Source organism: Ascaphus truei, chromosome 1, assembly GCF_040206685.1.
Source record: "Ascaphus truei isolate aAscTru1 chromosome 1, aAscTru1.hap1, whole genome shotgun sequence".
Lineage (NCBI taxonomy): Eukaryota > Metazoa > Chordata > Amphibia > Anura > Ascaphidae > Ascaphus > Ascaphus truei.
In genome coordinates, this window is record NC_134483.1 from 69,694,341 (window position 1) to 69,711,581 (window position 17,241).

At 45.9% G+C, this 17,241-nt stretch overlaps 1 protein-coding gene and 15 non-coding genes across 16 annotated transcripts in view; all 16 read right to left on the minus strand.

Moving 5' to 3' along the window:
* DHX29 (DExH-box helicase 29) overlaps positions 1 to 17,241 on the minus strand; it is a 198,664-nt gene that overhangs the window by 88,412 nt on the left and 93,011 nt on the right. The gene's annotated exons all lie outside the window — the stretch shown is intronic.
* LOC142473599 (U1 spliceosomal RNA) lies at positions 358 to 521 on the minus strand. The gene has a single exon (XR_012790095.1). It is a non-coding gene; the product is annotated as a U1 spliceosomal RNA (small nuclear RNA).
* Positions 1,508 to 1,671, minus strand: LOC142473610 (U1 spliceosomal RNA). The gene has a single exon (XR_012790096.1). It is a non-coding gene; the product is annotated as a U1 spliceosomal RNA (small nuclear RNA).
* LOC142473621 (U1 spliceosomal RNA) lies at positions 2,658 to 2,821 on the minus strand. Its single transcript, XR_012790097.1, has one exon. It is a non-coding gene; the product is annotated as a U1 spliceosomal RNA (small nuclear RNA).
* On the minus strand, positions 3,808 to 3,971 carry LOC142473629 (U1 spliceosomal RNA). Its single transcript, XR_012790098.1, has one exon. It is a non-coding gene; the product is annotated as a U1 spliceosomal RNA (small nuclear RNA).
* Positions 4,958 to 5,121, minus strand: LOC142473636 (U1 spliceosomal RNA). Its single transcript, XR_012790099.1, has one exon. It is a non-coding gene; the product is annotated as a U1 spliceosomal RNA (small nuclear RNA).
* LOC142473652 (U1 spliceosomal RNA) lies at positions 6,108 to 6,271 on the minus strand. Its single transcript, XR_012790100.1, has one exon. It is a non-coding gene; the product is annotated as a U1 spliceosomal RNA (small nuclear RNA).
* Positions 7,258 to 7,421, minus strand: LOC142473660 (U1 spliceosomal RNA). Its single transcript, XR_012790102.1, has one exon. It is a non-coding gene; the product is annotated as a U1 spliceosomal RNA (small nuclear RNA).
* On the minus strand, positions 8,408 to 8,571 carry LOC142473667 (U1 spliceosomal RNA). Its single transcript, XR_012790103.1, has one exon. It is a non-coding gene; the product is annotated as a U1 spliceosomal RNA (small nuclear RNA).
* Positions 9,558 to 9,721, minus strand: LOC142473677 (U1 spliceosomal RNA). Its single transcript, XR_012790104.1, has one exon. It is a non-coding gene; the product is annotated as a U1 spliceosomal RNA (small nuclear RNA).
* On the minus strand, positions 10,708 to 10,871 carry LOC142473688 (U1 spliceosomal RNA). The gene has a single exon (XR_012790105.1). It is a non-coding gene; the product is annotated as a U1 spliceosomal RNA (small nuclear RNA).
* LOC142472390 (U1 spliceosomal RNA) lies at positions 11,858 to 12,021 on the minus strand. Its single transcript, XR_012789673.1, has one exon. It is a non-coding gene; the product is annotated as a U1 spliceosomal RNA (small nuclear RNA).
* LOC142472397 (U1 spliceosomal RNA) lies at positions 13,008 to 13,171 on the minus strand. Its single transcript, XR_012789676.1, has one exon. It is a non-coding gene; the product is annotated as a U1 spliceosomal RNA (small nuclear RNA).
* Positions 14,158 to 14,321, minus strand: LOC142472404 (U1 spliceosomal RNA). Its single transcript, XR_012789684.1, has one exon. It is a non-coding gene; the product is annotated as a U1 spliceosomal RNA (small nuclear RNA).
* Positions 15,308 to 15,471, minus strand: LOC142472411 (U1 spliceosomal RNA). The gene has a single exon (XR_012789691.1). It is a non-coding gene; the product is annotated as a U1 spliceosomal RNA (small nuclear RNA).
* Positions 16,458 to 16,621, minus strand: LOC142472416 (U1 spliceosomal RNA). The gene has a single exon (XR_012789692.1). It is a non-coding gene; the product is annotated as a U1 spliceosomal RNA (small nuclear RNA).

The following is a 17,241-nucleotide window of genomic DNA, read 5'->3' on the forward strand; positions in this document are numbered from 1 at the left end:
ACACTATTGAAGAACTTTGGGGCTTTTTTAAAGTCAGAATACTAGATACAGTACATGTGATCTTGCATTGCCATCTATTGGTTATCCATGCATTGCGCATTGGAAATCATACCAAGGGAAAAAAGAGGCCAGTCAGGGAAAAGCAAAAGCCCACCCCACGACGGAAGGCTTAAAAGTGGTCGGTTTCCTACACTGGGATTGCTAAAAGCCAGCGGTGAAGATAGCAATTTTGAATGCAAATTCAGCGTAAGACGCTATTAGAAATGGGTGCATGATAAAGGAGGAGTCAACTTGAAGGTGAAAGGAATGGGGGTTGTGCACATGCGGGTAGCAAGTCTATCTTTTACCAAGAATAATCAGGGGAAAGCGCGAACGCAGTCCCCCACTACCATAAATTATGCAGTCGAGTTTCCCGCATTTGGGGAAATCGCAGGGGTCAGCACACCCGAAGTGCAATGGATGAGCCTCACCCTGGGTGAACCACCTTCATGATCATGGTATCTCCCCTGCCAGGTAAGTATGAGTTGTCTTAGGCAACGGGACCACCGCCTCCCGGGCACACCCCAGTCAACATAAGGAGGCTACCTTTCCGCAGTTCACATCCGATTGGGGGAAGAGACATTCAAAGCACACCTCCTCACTTAAGCTGCTGATTAGGGGACCTTTCATATTATTTCACTACTAATGATATCTCCCACATTCAACCATGCCCACAATACATGTACAAGAACTCCCATGGTGCCTTGCAGAAAAGACATTTGCATGTGGTGACGTCGCACAGACAGTCAGTCAGCCTTTTTTCAACGGGCACAGACTCTCCTCAATTTGCATATGAAAGGAAGTGAGCATCCAAACCTAGCAGTATGTCTCCCCAGTGCTCACAGTGTAACCTCAGTTGAAACTTAAGAGCACAGCCATGAAGTTAATTTGTCCACAGATACTGCTAGCTTCAAACGATCCTTTTAACCATCTCGACTTTCAATTTCTTCTTTCGCATCCATGTGGAAAGGAACATTCAGAATCCAGTGCCATAGATACAGTGGTGTAACTAGAAGCCAAGTGCTTCCCGAAGATACTTAGTCCAATGACCTGGAGACCAAAAGTTGCAATCATTCCTGTAGTACTTTGTCTCGGGTGACATTCTTTTCAGACACTATTGAAGAACTTTGGGGCTTTTTTAAAGTCAGAATACTAGATACAGTACATGTGATCTTGCATTGCCATCTATTGGTTATCCATGCATTGCGCATTGGAAATCATACCAAGGGAAAAAAGAGGCCAGTCAGGGAAAAGCAAAAGCCCACCCCACGACGGAAGGCTTAAAAGTGGTCGGTTTCCTACACTGGGATTGCTAAAAGCCAGCGGTGAAGATAGCAATTTTGAATGCAAATTCAGCGTAAGACGCTATTAGAAATGGGTGCATGATAAAGGAGGAGTCAACTTGAAGGTGAAAGGAATGGGGGTTGTGCACATGCGGGTAGCAAGTCTATCTTTTACCAAGAATAATCAGGGGAAAGCGCGAACGCAGTCCCCCACTACCATAAATTATGCAGTCGAGTTTCCCGCATTTGGGGAAATCGCAGGGGTCAGCACACCCGAAGTGCAATGGATGAGCCTCACCCTGGGTGAACCACCTTCATGATCATGGTATCTCCCCTGCCAGGTAAGTATGAGTTGTCTTAGGCAACGGGACCACCGCCTCCCGGGCACACCCCAGTCAACATAAGGAGGCTACCTTTCCGCAGTTCACATCCGATTGGGGGAAGAGACATTCAAAGCACACCTCCTCACTTAAGCTGCTGATTAGGGGACCTTTCATATTATTTCACTACTAATGATATCTCCCACATTCAACCATGCCCACAATACATGTACAAGAACTCCCATGGTGCCTTGCAGAAAAGACATTTGCATGTGGTGACGTCGCACAGACAGTCAGTCAGCCTTTTTTCAACGGGCACAGACTCTCCTCAATTTGCATATGAAAGGAAGTGAGCATCCAAACCTAGCAGTATGTCTCCCCAGTGCTCACAGTGTAACCTCAGTTGAAACTTAAGAGCACAGCCATGAAGTTAATTTGTCCACAGATACTGCTAGCTTCAAACGATCCTTTTAACCATCTCGACTTTCAATTTCTTCTTTCGCATCCATGTGGAAAGGAACATTCAGAATCCAGTGCCATAGATACAGTGGTGTAACTAGAAGCCAAGTGCTTCCCGAAGATACTTAGTCCAATGACCTGGAGACCAAAAGTTGCAATCATTCCTGTAGTACTTTGTCTCGGGTGACATTCTTTTCAGACACTATTGAAGAACTTTGGGGCTTTTTTAAAGTCAGAATACTAGATACAGTACATGTGATCTTGCATTGCCATCTATTGGTTATCCATGCATTGCGCATTGGAAATCATACCAAGGGAAAAAAGAGGCCAGTCAGGGAAAAGCAAAAGCCCACCCCACGACGGAAGGCTTAAAAGTGGTCGGTTTCCTACACTGGGATTGCTAAAAGCCAGCGGTGAAGATAGCAATTTTGAATGCAAATTCAGCGTAAGACGCTATTAGAAATGGGTGCATGATAAAGGAGGAGTCAACTTGAAGGTGAAAGGAATGGGGGTTGTGCACATGCGGGTAGCAAGTCTATCTTTTACCAAGAATAATCAGGGGAAAGCGCGAACGCAGTCCCCCACTACCATAAATTATGCAGTCGAGTTTCCCGCATTTGGGGAAATCGCAGGGGTCAGCACACCCGAAGTGCAATGGATGAGCCTCACCCTGGGTGAACCACCTTCATGATCATGGTATCTCCCCTGCCAGGTAAGTATGAGTTGTCTTAGGCAACGGGACCACCGCCTCCCGGGCACACCCCAGTCAACATAAGGAGGCTACCTTTCCGCAGTTCACATCCGATTGGGGGAAGAGACATTCAAAGCACACCTCCTCACTTAAGCTGCTGATTAGGGGACCTTTCATATTATTTCACTACTAATGATATCTCCCACATTCAACCATGCCCACAATACATGTACAAGAACTCCCATGGTGCCTTGCAGAAAAGACATTTGCATGTGGTGACGTCGCACAGACAGTCAGTCAGCCTTTTTTCAACGGGCACAGACTCTCCTCAATTTGCATATGAAAGGAAGTGAGCATCCAAACCTAGCAGTATGTCTCCCCAGTGCTCACAGTGTAACCTCAGTTGAAACTTAAGAGCACAGCCATGAAGTTAATTTGTCCACAGATACTGCTAGCTTCAAACGATCCTTTTAACCATCTCGACTTTCAATTTCTTCTTTCGCATCCATGTGGAAAGGAACATTCAGAATCCAGTGCCATAGATACAGTGGTGTAACTAGAAGCCAAGTGCTTCCCGAAGATACTTAGTCCAATGACCTGGAGACCAAAAGTTGCAATCATTCCTGTAGTACTTTGTCTCGGGTGACATTCTTTTCAGACACTATTGAAGAACTTTGGGGCTTTTTTAAAGTCAGAATACTAGATACAGTACATGTGATCTTGCATTGCCATCTATTGGTTATCCATGCATTGCGCATTGGAAATCATACCAAGGGAAAAAAGAGGCCAGTCAGGGAAAAGCAAAAGCCCACCCCACGACGGAAGGCTTAAAAGTGGTCGGTTTCCTACACTGGGATTGCTAAAAGCCAGCGGTGAAGATAGCAATTTTGAATGCAAATTCAGCGTAAGACGCTATTAGAAATGGGTGCATGATAAAGGAGGAGTCAACTTGAAGGTGAAAGGAATGGGGGTTGTGCACATGCGGGTAGCAAGTCTATCTTTTACCAAGAATAATCAGGGGAAAGCGCGAACGCAGTCCCCCACTACCATAAATTATGCAGTCGAGTTTCCCGCATTTGGGGAAATCGCAGGGGTCAGCACACCCGAAGTGCAATGGATGAGCCTCACCCTGGGTGAACCACCTTCATGATCATGGTATCTCCCCTGCCAGGTAAGTATGAGTTGTCTTAGGCAACGGGACCACCGCCTCCCGGGCACACCCCAGTCAACATAAGGAGGCTACCTTTCCGCAGTTCACATCCGATTGGGGGAAGAGACATTCAAAGCACACCTCCTCACTTAAGCTGCTGATTAGGGGACCTTTCATATTATTTCACTACTAATGATATCTCCCACATTCAACCATGCCCACAATACATGTACAAGAACTCCCATGGTGCCTTGCAGAAAAGACATTTGCATGTGGTGACGTCGCACAGACAGTCAGTCAGCCTTTTTTCAACGGGCACAGACTCTCCTCAATTTGCATATGAAAGGAAGTGAGCATCCAAACCTAGCAGTATGTCTCCCCAGTGCTCACAGTGTAACCTCAGTTGAAACTTAAGAGCACAGCCATGAAGTTAATTTGTCCACAGATACTGCTAGCTTCAAACGATCCTTTTAACCATCTCGACTTTCAATTTCTTCTTTCGCATCCATGTGGAAAGGAACATTCAGAATCCAGTGCCATAGATACAGTGGTGTAACTAGAAGCCAAGTGCTTCCCGAAGATACTTAGTCCAATGACCTGGAGACCAAAAGTTGCAATCATTCCTGTAGTACTTTGTCTCGGGTGACATTCTTTTCAGACACTATTGAAGAACTTTGGGGCTTTTTTAAAGTCAGAATACTAGATACAGTACATGTGATCTTGCATTGCCATCTATTGGTTATCCATGCATTGCGCATTGGAAATCATACCAAGGGAAAAAAGAGGCCAGTCAGGGAAAAGCAAAAGCCCACCCCACGACGGAAGGCTTAAAAGTGGTCGGTTTCCTACACTGGGATTGCTAAAAGCCAGCGGTGAAGATAGCAATTTTGAATGCAAATTCAGCGTAAGACGCTATTAGAAATGGGTGCATGATAAAGGAGGAGTCAACTTGAAGGTGAAAGGAATGGGGGTTGTGCACATGCGGGTAGCAAGTCTATCTTTTACCAAGAATAATCAGGGGAAAGCGCGAACGCAGTCCCCCACTACCATAAATTATGCAGTCGAGTTTCCCGCATTTGGGGAAATCGCAGGGGTCAGCACACCCGAAGTGCAATGGATGAGCCTCACCCTGGGTGAACCACCTTCATGATCATGGTATCTCCCCTGCCAGGTAAGTATGAGTTGTCTTAGGCAACGGGACCACCGCCTCCCGGGCACACCCCAGTCAACATAAGGAGGCTACCTTTCCGCAGTTCACATCCGATTGGGGGAAGAGACATTCAAAGCACACCTCCTCACTTAAGCTGCTGATTAGGGGACCTTTCATATTATTTCACTACTAATGATATCTCCCACATTCAACCATGCCCACAATACATGTACAAGAACTCCCATGGTGCCTTGCAGAAAAGACATTTGCATGTGGTGACGTCGCACAGACAGTCAGTCAGCCTTTTTTCAACGGGCACAGACTCTCCTCAATTTGCATATGAAAGGAAGTGAGCATCCAAACCTAGCAGTATGTCTCCCCAGTGCTCACAGTGTAACCTCAGTTGAAACTTAAGAGCACAGCCATGAAGTTAATTTGTCCACAGATACTGCTAGCTTCAAACGATCCTTTTAACCATCTCGACTTTCAATTTCTTCTTTCGCATCCATGTGGAAAGGAACATTCAGAATCCAGTGCCATAGATACAGTGGTGTAACTAGAAGCCAAGTGCTTCCCGAAGATACTTAGTCCAATGACCTGGAGACCAAAAGTTGCAATCATTCCTGTAGTACTTTGTCTCGGGTGACATTCTTTTCAGACAATATTGAAGAACTTTGGGGCTTTTTTAAAGTCAGAATACTAGATACAGTACATGTGATCTTGCATTGCCATCTATTGGTTATCCATGCATTGCGCATTGGAAATCATACCAAGGGAAAAAAGAGGCCAGTCAGGGAAAAGCAAAAGCCCACCCCACGACGGAAGGCTTAAAAGTGGTCGGTTTCCTACACTGGGATTGCTAAAAGCCAGCGGTGAAGATAGCAATTTTGAATGCAAATTCAGCGTAAGACGCTATTAGAAATGGGTGCATGATAAAGGAGGAGTCAACTTGAAGGTGAAAGGAATGGGGGTTGTGCACATGCGGGTAGCAAGTCTATCTTTTACCAAGAATAATCAGGGGAAAGCGCGAACGCAGTCCCCCACTACCATAAATTATGCAGTCGAGTTTCCCGCATTTGGGGAAATCGCAGGGGTCAGCACACCCGAAGTGCAATGGATGAGCCTCACCCTGGGTGAACCACCTTCATGATCATGGTATCTCCCCTGCCAGGTAAGTATGAGTTGTCTTAGGCAACGGGACCACCGCCTCCCGGGCACACCCCAGTCAACATAAGGAGGCTACCTTTCCGCAGTTCACATCCGATTGGGGGAAGAGACATTCAAAGCACACCTCCTCACTTAAGCTGCTGATTAGGGGACCTTTCATATTATTTCACTACTAATGATATCTCCCACATTCAACCATGCCCACAATACATGTACAAGAACTCCCATGGTGCCTTGCAGAAAAGACATTTGCATGTGGTGACGTCGCACAGACAGTCAGTCAGCCTTTTTTCAACGGGCACAGACTCTCCTCAATTTGCATATGAAAGGAAGTGAGCATCCAAACCTAGCAGTATGTCTCCCCAGTGCTCACAGTGTAACCTCAGTTGAAACTTAAGAGCACAGCCATGAAGTTAATTTGTCCACAGATACTGCTAGCTTCAAACGATCCTTTTAACCATCTCGACTTTCAATTTCTTCTTTCGCATCCATGTGGAAAGGAACATTCAGAATCCAGTGCCATAGATACAGTGGTGTAACTAGAAGCCAAGTGCTTCCCGAAGATACTTAGTCCAATGACCTGGAGACCAAAAGTTGCAATCATTCCTGTAGTACTTTGTCTCGGGTGACATTCTTTTCAGACACTATTGAAGAACTTTGGGGCTTTTTTAAAGTCAGAATACTAGATACAGTACATGTGATCTTGCATTGCCATCTATTGGTTATCCATGCATTGCGCATTGGAAATCATACCAAGGGAAAAAAGAGGCCAGTCAGGGAAAAGCAAAAGCCCACCCCACGACGGAAGGCTTAAAAGTGGTCGGTTTCCTACACTGGGATTGCTAAAAGCCAGCGGTGAAGATAGCAATTTTGAATGCAAATTCAGCGTAAGACGCTATTAGAAATGGGTGCATGATAAAGGAGGAGTCAACTTGAAGGTGAAAGGAATGGGGGTTGTGCACATGCGGGTAGCAAGTCTATCTTTTACCAAGAATAATCAGGGGAAAGCGCGAACGCAGTCCCCCACTACCATAAATTATGCAGTCGAGTTTCCCGCATTTGGGGAAATCGCAGGGGTCAGCACACCCGAAGTGCAATGGATGAGCCTCACCCTGGGTGAACCACCTTCATGATCATGGTATCTCCCCTGCCAGGTAAGTATGAGTTGTCTTAGGCAACGGGACCACCGCCTCCCGGGCACACCCCAGTCAACATAAGGAGGCTACCTTTCCGCAGTTCACATCCGATTGGGGGAAGAGACATTCAAAGCACACCTCCTCACTTAAGCTGCTGATTAGGGGACCTTTCATATTATTTCACTACTAATGATATCTCCCACATTCAACCATGCCCACAATACATGTACAAGAACTCCCATGGTGCCTTGCAGAAAAGACATTTGCATGTGGTGACGTCGCACAGACAGTCAGTCAGCCTTTTTTCAACGGGCACAGACTCTCCTCAATTTGCATATGAAAGGAAGTGAGCATCCAAACCTAGCAGTATGTCTCCCCAGTGCTCACAGTGTAACCTCAGTTGAAACTTAAGAGCACAGCCATGAAGTTAATTTGTCCACAGATACTGCTAGCTTCAAACGATCCTTTTAACCATCTCGACTTTCAATTTCTTCTTTCGCATCCATGTGGAAAGGAACATTCAGAATCCAGTGCCATAGATACAGTGGTGTAACTAGAAGCCAAGTGCTTCCCGAAGATACTTAGTCCAATGACCTGGAGACCAAAAGTTGCAATCATTCCTGTAGTACTTTGTCTCGGGTGACATTCTTTTCAGACACTATTGAAGAACTTTGGGGCTTTTTTAAAGTCAGAATACTAGATACAGTACATGTGATCTTGCATTGCCATCTATTGGTTATCCATGCATTGCGCATTGGAAATCATACCAAGGGAAAAAAGAGGCCAGTCAGGGAAAAGCAAAAGCCCACCCCACGACGGAAGGCTTAAAAGTGGTCGGTTTCCTACACTGGGATTGCTAAAAGCCAGCGGTGAAGATAGCAATTTTGAATGCAAATTCAGCGTAAGACGCTATTAGAAATGGGTGCATGATAAAGGAGGAGTCAACTTGAAGGTGAAAGGAATGGGGGTTGTGCACATGCGGGTAGCAAGTCTATCTTTTACCAAGAATAATCAGGGGAAAGCGCGAACGCAGTCCCCCACTACCATAAATTATGCAGTCGAGTTTCCCGCATTTGGGGAAATCGCAGGGGTCAGCACACCCGAAGTGCAATGGATGAGCCTCACCCTGGGTGAACCACCTTCATGATCATGGTATCTCCCCTGCCAGGTAAGTATGAGTTGTCTTAGGCAACGGGACCACCGCCTCCCGGGCACACCCCAGTCAACATAAGGAGGCTACCTTTCCGCAGTTCACATCCGATTGGGGGAAGAGACATTCAAAGCACACCTCCTCACTTAAGCTGCTGATTAGGGGACCTTTCATATTATTTCACTACTAATGATATCTCCCACATTCAACCATGCCCACAATACATGTACAAGAACTCCCATGGTGCCTTGCAGAAAAGACATTTGCATGTGGTGACGTCGCACAGACAGTCAGTCAGCCTTTTTTCAACGGGCACAGACTCTCCTCAATTTGCATATGAAAGGAAGTGAGCATCCAAACCTAGCAGTATGTCTCCCCAGTGCTCACAGTGTAACCTCAGTTGAAACTTAAGAGCACAGCCATGAAGTTAATTTGTCCACAGATACTGCTAGCTTCAAACGATCCTTTTAACCATCTCGACTTTCAATTTCTTCTTTCGCATCCATGTGGAAAGGAACATTCAGAATCCAGTGCCATAGATACAGTGGTGTAACTAGAAGCCAAGTGCTTCCCGAAGATACTTAGTCCAATGACCTGGAGACCAAAAGTTGCAATCATTCCTGTAGTACTTTGTCTCGGGTGACATTCTTTTCAGACAATATTGAAGAACTTTGGGGCTTTTTTAAAGTCAGAATACTAGATACAGTACATGTGATCTTGCATTGCCATCTATTGGTTATCCATGCATTGCGCATTGGAAATCATACCAAGGGAAAAAAGAGGCCAGTCAGGGAAAAGCAAAAGCCCACCCCACGACGGAAGGCTTAAAAGTGGTCGGTTTCCTACACTGGGATTGCTAAAAGCCAGCGGTGAAGATAGCAATTTTGAATGCAAATTCAGCGTAAGACGCTATTAGAAATGGGTGCATGATAAAGGAGGAGTCAACTTGAAGGTGAAAGGAATGGGGGTTGTGCACATGCGGGTAGCAAGTCTATCTTTTACCAAGAATAATCAGGGGAAAGCGCGAACGCAGTCCCCCACTACCATAAATTATGCAGTCGAGTTTCCCGCATTTGGGGAAATCGCAGGGGTCAGCACACCCGAAGTGCAATGGATGAGCCTCACCCTGGGTGAACCACCTTCATGATCATGGTATCTCCCCTGCCAGGTAAGTATGAGTTGTCTTAGGCAACGGGACCACCGCCTCCCGGGCACACCCCAGTCAACATAAGGAGGCTACCTTTCCGCAGTTCACATCCGATTGGGGGAAGAGACATTCAAAGCACACCTCCTCACTTAAGCTGCTGATTAGGGGACCTTTCATATTATTTCACTACTAATGATATCTCCCACATTCAACCATGCCCACAATACATGTACAAGAACTCCCATGGTGCCTTGCAGAAAAGACATTTGCATGTGGTGACGTCGCACAGACAGTCAGTCAGCCTTTTTTCAACGGGCACAGACTCTCCTCAATTTGCATATGAAAGGAAGTGAGCATCCAAACCTAGCAGTATGTCTCCCCAGTGCTCACAGTGTAACCTCAGTTGAAACTTAAGAGCACAGCCATGAAGTTAATTTGTCCACAGATACTGCTAGCTTCAAACGATCCTTTTAACCATCTCGACTTTCAATTTCTTCTTTCGCATCCATGTGGAAAGGAACATTCAGAATCCAGTGCCATAGATACAGTGGTGTAACTAGAAGCCAAGTGCTTCCCGAAGATACTTAGTCCAATGACCTGGAGACCAAAAGTTGCAATCATTCCTGTAGTACTTTGTCTCGGGTGACATTCTTTTCAGACACTATTGAAGAACTTTGGGGCTTTTTTAAAGTCAGAATACTAGATACAGTACATGTGATCTTGCATTGCCATCTATTGGTTATCCATGCATTGCGCATTGGAAATCATACCAAGGGAAAAAAGAGGCCAGTCAGGGAAAAGCAAAAGCCCACCCCACGACGGAAGGCTTAAAAGTGGTCGGTTTCCTACACTGGGATTGCTAAAAGCCAGCGGTGAAGATAGCAATTTTGAATGCAAATTCAGCGTAAGACGCTATTAGAAATGGGTGCATGATAAAGGAGGAGTCAACTTGAAGGTGAAAGGAATGGGGGTTGTGCACATGCGGGTAGCAAGTCTATCTTTTACCAAGAATAATCAGGGGAAAGCGCGAACGCAGTCCCCCACTACCATAAATTATGCAGTCGAGTTTCCCGCATTTGGGGAAATCGCAGGGGTCAGCACACCCGAAGTGCAATGGATGAGCCTCACCCTGGGTGAACCACCTTCATGATCATGGTATCTCCCCTGCCAGGTAAGTATGAGTTGTCTTAGGCAACGGGACCACCGCCTCCCGGGCACACCCCAGTCAACATAAGGAGGCTACCTTTCCGCAGTTCACATCCGATTGGGGGAAGAGACATTCAAAGCACACCTCCTCACTTAAGCTGCTGATTAGGGGACCTTTCATATTATTTCACTACTAATGATATCTCCCACATTCAACCATGCCCACAATACATGTACAAGAACTCCCATGGTGCCTTGCAGAAAAGACATTTGCATGTGGTGACGTCGCACAGACAGTCAGTCAGCCTTTTTTCAACGGGCACAGACTCTCCTCAATTTGCATATGAAAGGAAGTGAGCATCCAAACCTAGCAGTATGTCTCCCCAGTGCTCACAGTGTAACCTCAGTTGAAACTTAAGAGCACAGCCATGAAGTTAATTTGTCCACAGATACTGCTAGCTTCAAACGATCCTTTTAACCATCTCGACTTTCAATTTCTTCTTTCGCATCCATGTGGAAAGGAACATTCAGAATCCAGTGCCATAGATACAGTGGTGTAACTAGAAGCCAAGTGCTTCCCGAAGATACTTAGTCCAATGACCTGGAGACCAAAAGTTGCAATCATTCCTGTAGTACTTTGTCTCGGGTGACATTCTTTTCAGACACTATTGAAGAACTTTGGGGCTTTTTTAAAGTCAGAATACTAGATACAGTACATGTGATCTTGCATTGCCATCTATTGGTTATCCATGCATTGCGCATTGGAAATCATACCAAGGGAAAAAAGAGGCCAGTCAGGGAAAAGCAAAAGCCCACCCCACGACGGAAGGCTTAAAAGTGGTCGGTTTCCTACACTGGGATTGCTAAAAGCCAGCGGTGAAGATAGCAATTTTGAATGCAAATTCAGCGTAAGACGCTATTAGAAATGGGTGCATGATAAAGGAGGAGTCAACTTGAAGGTGAAAGGAATGGGGGTTGTGCACATGCGGGTAGCAAGTCTATCTTTTACCAAGAATAATCAGGGGAAAGCGCGAACGCAGTCCCCCACTACCATAAATTATGCAGTCGAGTTTCCCGCATTTGGGGAAATCGCAGGGGTCAGCACACCCGAAGTGCAATGGATGAGCCTCACCCTGGGTGAACCACCTTCATGATCATGGTATCTCCCCTGCCAGGTAAGTATGAGTTGTCTTAGGCAACGGGACCACCGCCTCCCGGGCACACCCCAGTCAACATAAGGAGGCTACCTTTCCGCAGTTCACATCCGATTGGGGGAAGAGACATTCAAAGCACACCTCCTCACTTAAGCTGCTGATTAGGGGACCTTTCATATTATTTCACTACTAATGATATCTCCCACATTCAACCATGCCCACAATACATGTACAAGAACTCCCATGGTGCCTTGCAGAAAAGACATTTGCATGTGGTGACGTCGCACAGACAGTCAGTCAGCCTTTTTTCAACGGGCACAGACTCTCCTCAATTTGCATATGAAAGGAAGTGAGCATCCAAACCTAGCAGTATGTCTCCCCAGTGCTCACAGTGTAACCTCAGTTGAAACTTAAGAGCACAGCCATGAAGTTAATTTGTCCACAGATACTGCTAGCTTCAAACGATCCTTTTAACCATCTCGACTTTCAATTTCTTCTTTCGCATCCATGTGGAAAGGAACATTCAGAATCCAGTGCCATAGATACAGTGGTGTAACTAGAAGCCAAGTGCTTCCCGAAGATACTTAGTCCAATGACCTGGAGACCAAAAGTTGCAATCATTCCTGTAGTACTTTGTCTCGGGTGACATTCTTTTCAGACACTATTGAAGAACTTTGGGGCTTTTTTAAAGTCAGAATACTAGATACAGTACATGTGATCTTGCATTGCCATCTATTGGTTATCCATGCATTGCGCATTGGAAATCATACCAAGGGAAAAAAGAGGCCAGTCAGGGAAAAGCAAAAGCCCACCCCACGACGGAAGGCTTAAAAGTGGTCGGTTTCCTACACTGGGATTGCTAAAAGCCAGCGGTGAAGATAGCAATTTTGAATGCAAATTCAGCGTAAGACGCTATTAGAAATGGGTGCATGATAAAGGAGGAGTCAACTTGAAGGTGAAAGGAATGGGGGTTGTGCACATGCGGGTAGCAAGTCTATCTTTTACCAAGAATAATCAGGGGAAAGCGCGAACGCAGTCCCCCACTACCATAAATTATGCAGTCGAGTTTCCCGCATTTGGGGAAATCGCAGGGGTCAGCACACCCGAAGTGCAATGGATGAGCCTCACCCTGGGTGAACCACCTTCATGATCATGGTATCTCCCCTGCCAGGTAAGTATGAGTTGTCTTAGGCAACGGGACCACCGCCTCCCGGGCACACCCCAGTCAACATAAGGAGGCTACCTTTCCGCAGTTCACATCCGATTGGGGGAAGAGACATTCAAAGCACACCTCCTCACTTAAGCTGCTGATTAGGGGACCTTTCATATTATTTCACTACTAATGATATCTCCCACATTCAACCATGCCCACAATACATGTACAAGAACTCCCATGGTGCCTTGCAGAAAAGACATTTGCATGTGGTGACGTCGCACAGACAGTCAGTCAGCCTTTTTTCAACGGGCACAGACTCTCCTCAATTTGCATATGAAAGGAAGTGAGCATCCAAACCTAGCAGTATGTCTCCCCAGTGCTCACAGTGTAACCTCAGTTGAAACTTAAGAGCACAGCCATGAAGTTAATTTGTCCACAGATACTGCTAGCTTCAAACGATCCTTTTAACCATCTCGACTTTCAATTTCTTCTTTCGCATCCATGTGGAAAGGAACATTCAGAATCCAGTGCCATAGATACAGTGGTGTAACTAGAAGCCAAGTGCTTCCCGAAGATACTTAGTCCAATGACCTGGAGACCAAAAGTTGCAATCATTCCTGTAGTACTTTGTCTCGGGTGACATTCTTTTCAGACACTATTGAAGAACTTTGGGGCTTTTTTAAAGTCAGAATACTAGATACAGTACATGTGATCTTGCATTGCCATCTATTGGTTATCCATGCATTGCGCATTGGAAATCATACCAAGGGAAAAAAGAGGCCAGTCAGGGAAAAGCAAAAGCCCACCCCACGACGGAAGGCTTAAAAGTGGTCGGTTTCCTACACTGGGATTGCTAAAAGCCAGCGGTGAAGATAGCAATTTTGAATGCAAATTCAGCGTAAGACGCTATTAGAAATGGGTGCATGATAAAGGAGGAGTCAACTTGAAGGTGAAAGGAATGGGGGTTGTGCACATGCGGGTAGCAAGTCTATCTTTTACCAAGAATAATCAGGGGAAAGCGCGAACGCAGTCCCCCACTACCATAAATTATGCAGTCGAGTTTCCCGCATTTGGGGAAATCGCAGGGGTCAGCACACCCGAAGTGCAATGGATGAGCCTCACCCTGGGTGAACCACCTTCATGATCATGGTATCTCCCCTGCCAGGTAAGTATGAGTTGTCTTAGGCAACGGGACCACCGCCTCCCGGGCACACCCCAGTCAACATAAGGAGGCTACCTTTCCGCAGTTCACATCCGATTGGGGGAAGAGACATTCAAAGCACACCTCCTCACTTAAGCTGCTGATTAGGGGACCTTTCATATTATTTCACTACTAATGATATCTCCCACATTCAACCATGCCCACAATACATGTACAAGAACTCCCATGGTGCCTTGCAGAAAAGACATTTGCATGTGGTGACGTCGCACAGACAGTCAGTCAGCCTTTTTTCAACGGGCACAGACTCTCCTCAATTTGCATATGAAAGGAAGTGAGCATCCAAACCTAGCAGTATGTCTCCCCAGTGCTCACAGTGTAACCTCAGTTGAAACTTAAGAGCACAGCCATGAAGTTAATTTGTCCACAGATACTGCTAGCTTCAAACGATCCTTTTAACCATCTCGACTTTCAATTTCTTCTTTCGCATCCATGTGGAAAGGAACATTCAGAATCCAGTGCCATAGATACAGTGGTGTAACTAGAAGCCAAGTGCTTCCCGAAGATACTTAGTCCAATGACCTGGAGACCAAAAGTTGCAATCATTCCTGTAGTACTTTGTCTCGGGTGACATTCTTTTCAGACACTATTGAAGAACTTTGGGGCTTTTTTAAAGTCAGAATACTAGATACAGTACATGTGATCTTGCATTGCCATCTATTGGTTATCCATGCATTGCGCATTGGAAATCATACCAAGGGAAAAAAGAGGCCAGTCAGGGAAAAGCAAAAGCCCACCCCACGACGGAAGGCTTAAAAGTGGTCGGTTTCCTACACTGGGATTGCTAAAAGCCAGCGGTGAAGATAGCAATTTTGAATGCAAATTCAGCGTAAGACGCTATTAGAAATGGGTGCATGATAAAGGAGGAGTCAACTTGAAGGTGAAAGGAATGGGGGTTGTGCACATGCGGGTAGCAAGTCTATCTTTTACCAAGAATAATCAGGGGAAAGCGCGAACGCAGTCCCCCACTACCATAAATTATGCAGTCGAGTTTCCCGCATTTGGGGAAATCGCAGGGGTCAGCACACCCGAAGTGCAATGGATGAGCCTCACCCTGGGTGAACCACCTTCATGATCATGGTATCTCCCCTGCCAGGTAAGTATGAGTTGTCTTAGGCAACGGGACCACCGCCTCCCGGGCACACCCCAGTCAACATAAGGAGGCTACCTTTCCGCAGTTCACATCCGATTGGGGGAAGAGACATTCAAAGCACACCTCCTCACTTAAGCTGCTGATTAGGGGACCTTTCATATTATTTCACTACTAATGATATCTCCCACATTCAACCATGCCCACAATACATGTACAAGAACTCCCATGGTGCCTTGCAGAAAAGACATTTGCATGTGGTGACGTCGCACAGACAGTCAGTCAGCCTTTTTTCAACGGGCACAGACTCTCCTCAATTTGCATATGAAAGGAAGTGAGCATCCAAACCTAGCAGTATGTCTCCCCAGTGCTCACAGTGTAACCTCAGTTGAAACTTAAGAGCACAGCCATGAAGTTAATTTGTCCACAGATACTGCTAGCTTCAAACGATCCTTTTAACCATCTCGACTTTCAATTTCTTCTTTCGCATCCATGTGGAAAGGAACATTCAGAATCCAGTGCCATAGATACAGTGGTGTAACTAGAAGCCAAGTGCTTCCCGAAGATACTTAGTCCAATGACCTGGAGACCAAAAGTTGCAATCATTCCTGTAGTACTTTGTCTCGGGTGACATTCTTTTCAGACACTATTGAAGAACTTTGGGGCTTTTTTAAAGTCAGAATACTAGATACAGTACATGTGATCTTGCATTGCCATCTATTGGTTATCCATGCATTGCGCATTGGAAATCATACCAAGGGAAAAAAGAGGCCAGTCAGGGAAAAGCAAAAGCCCACCCCACGACGGAAGGCTTAAAAGTGGTCGGTTTCCTACACTGGGATTGCTAAAAGCCAGCGGTGAAGATAGCAATTTTGAATGCAAATTCAGCGTAAGACGCTATTAGAAATGGGTGCATGATAAAGGAGGAGTCAACTTGAAGGTGAAAGGAATGGGGGTTGTGCACATGCGGGTAGCAAGTCTATCTTTTACCAAGAATAATCAGGGGAAAGCGCGAACGCAGTCCCCCACTACCATAAATTATGCAGTCGAGTTTCCCGCATTTGGGGAAATCGCAGGGGTCAGCACACCCGAAGTGCAATGGATGAGCCTCACCCTGGGTGAACCACCTTCATGATCATGGTATCTCCCCTGCCAGGTAAGTATGAGTTGTCTTAGGCAACGGGACCACCGCCTCCCGGGCACACCCCAGTCAACATAAGGAGGCTACCTTTCCGCAGTTCACATCCGATTGGGGGAAGAGACATTCAAAGCACACCTCCTCACTTAAGCTGCTGATTAGGGGACCTTTCATATTATTTCACTACTAATGATATCTCCCACATTCAACCATGCCCACAATACATGTACAAGAACTCCCATGGTGCCTTGCAGAAAAGACATTTGCATGTGGTGACGTCGCACAGACAGTCAGTCAGCCTTTTTTCAACGGGCACAGACTCTCCTCAATTTGCATATGAAAGGAAGTGAGCATCCAAACCTAGCAGTATGTCTCCCCAGTGCTCACAGTGTAACCTCAGTTGAAACTTAAGAGCACAGCCATGAAGTTAATTTGTCCACAGATACTGCTAGCTTCAAACGATCCTTTTAACCATCTCGACTTTCAATTTCTTCTTTCGCATCCATGTGGAAAGGAACATTCAGAATCCAGTGCCATAGATACAGTGGTGTAACTAGAAGCCAAGTGCTTCCCGAAGATACTTAGTCCAATGACCTGGAGACCAAAAGTTGCAATCATTCCTGTAGTACTTTGTCTCGGGTGACAT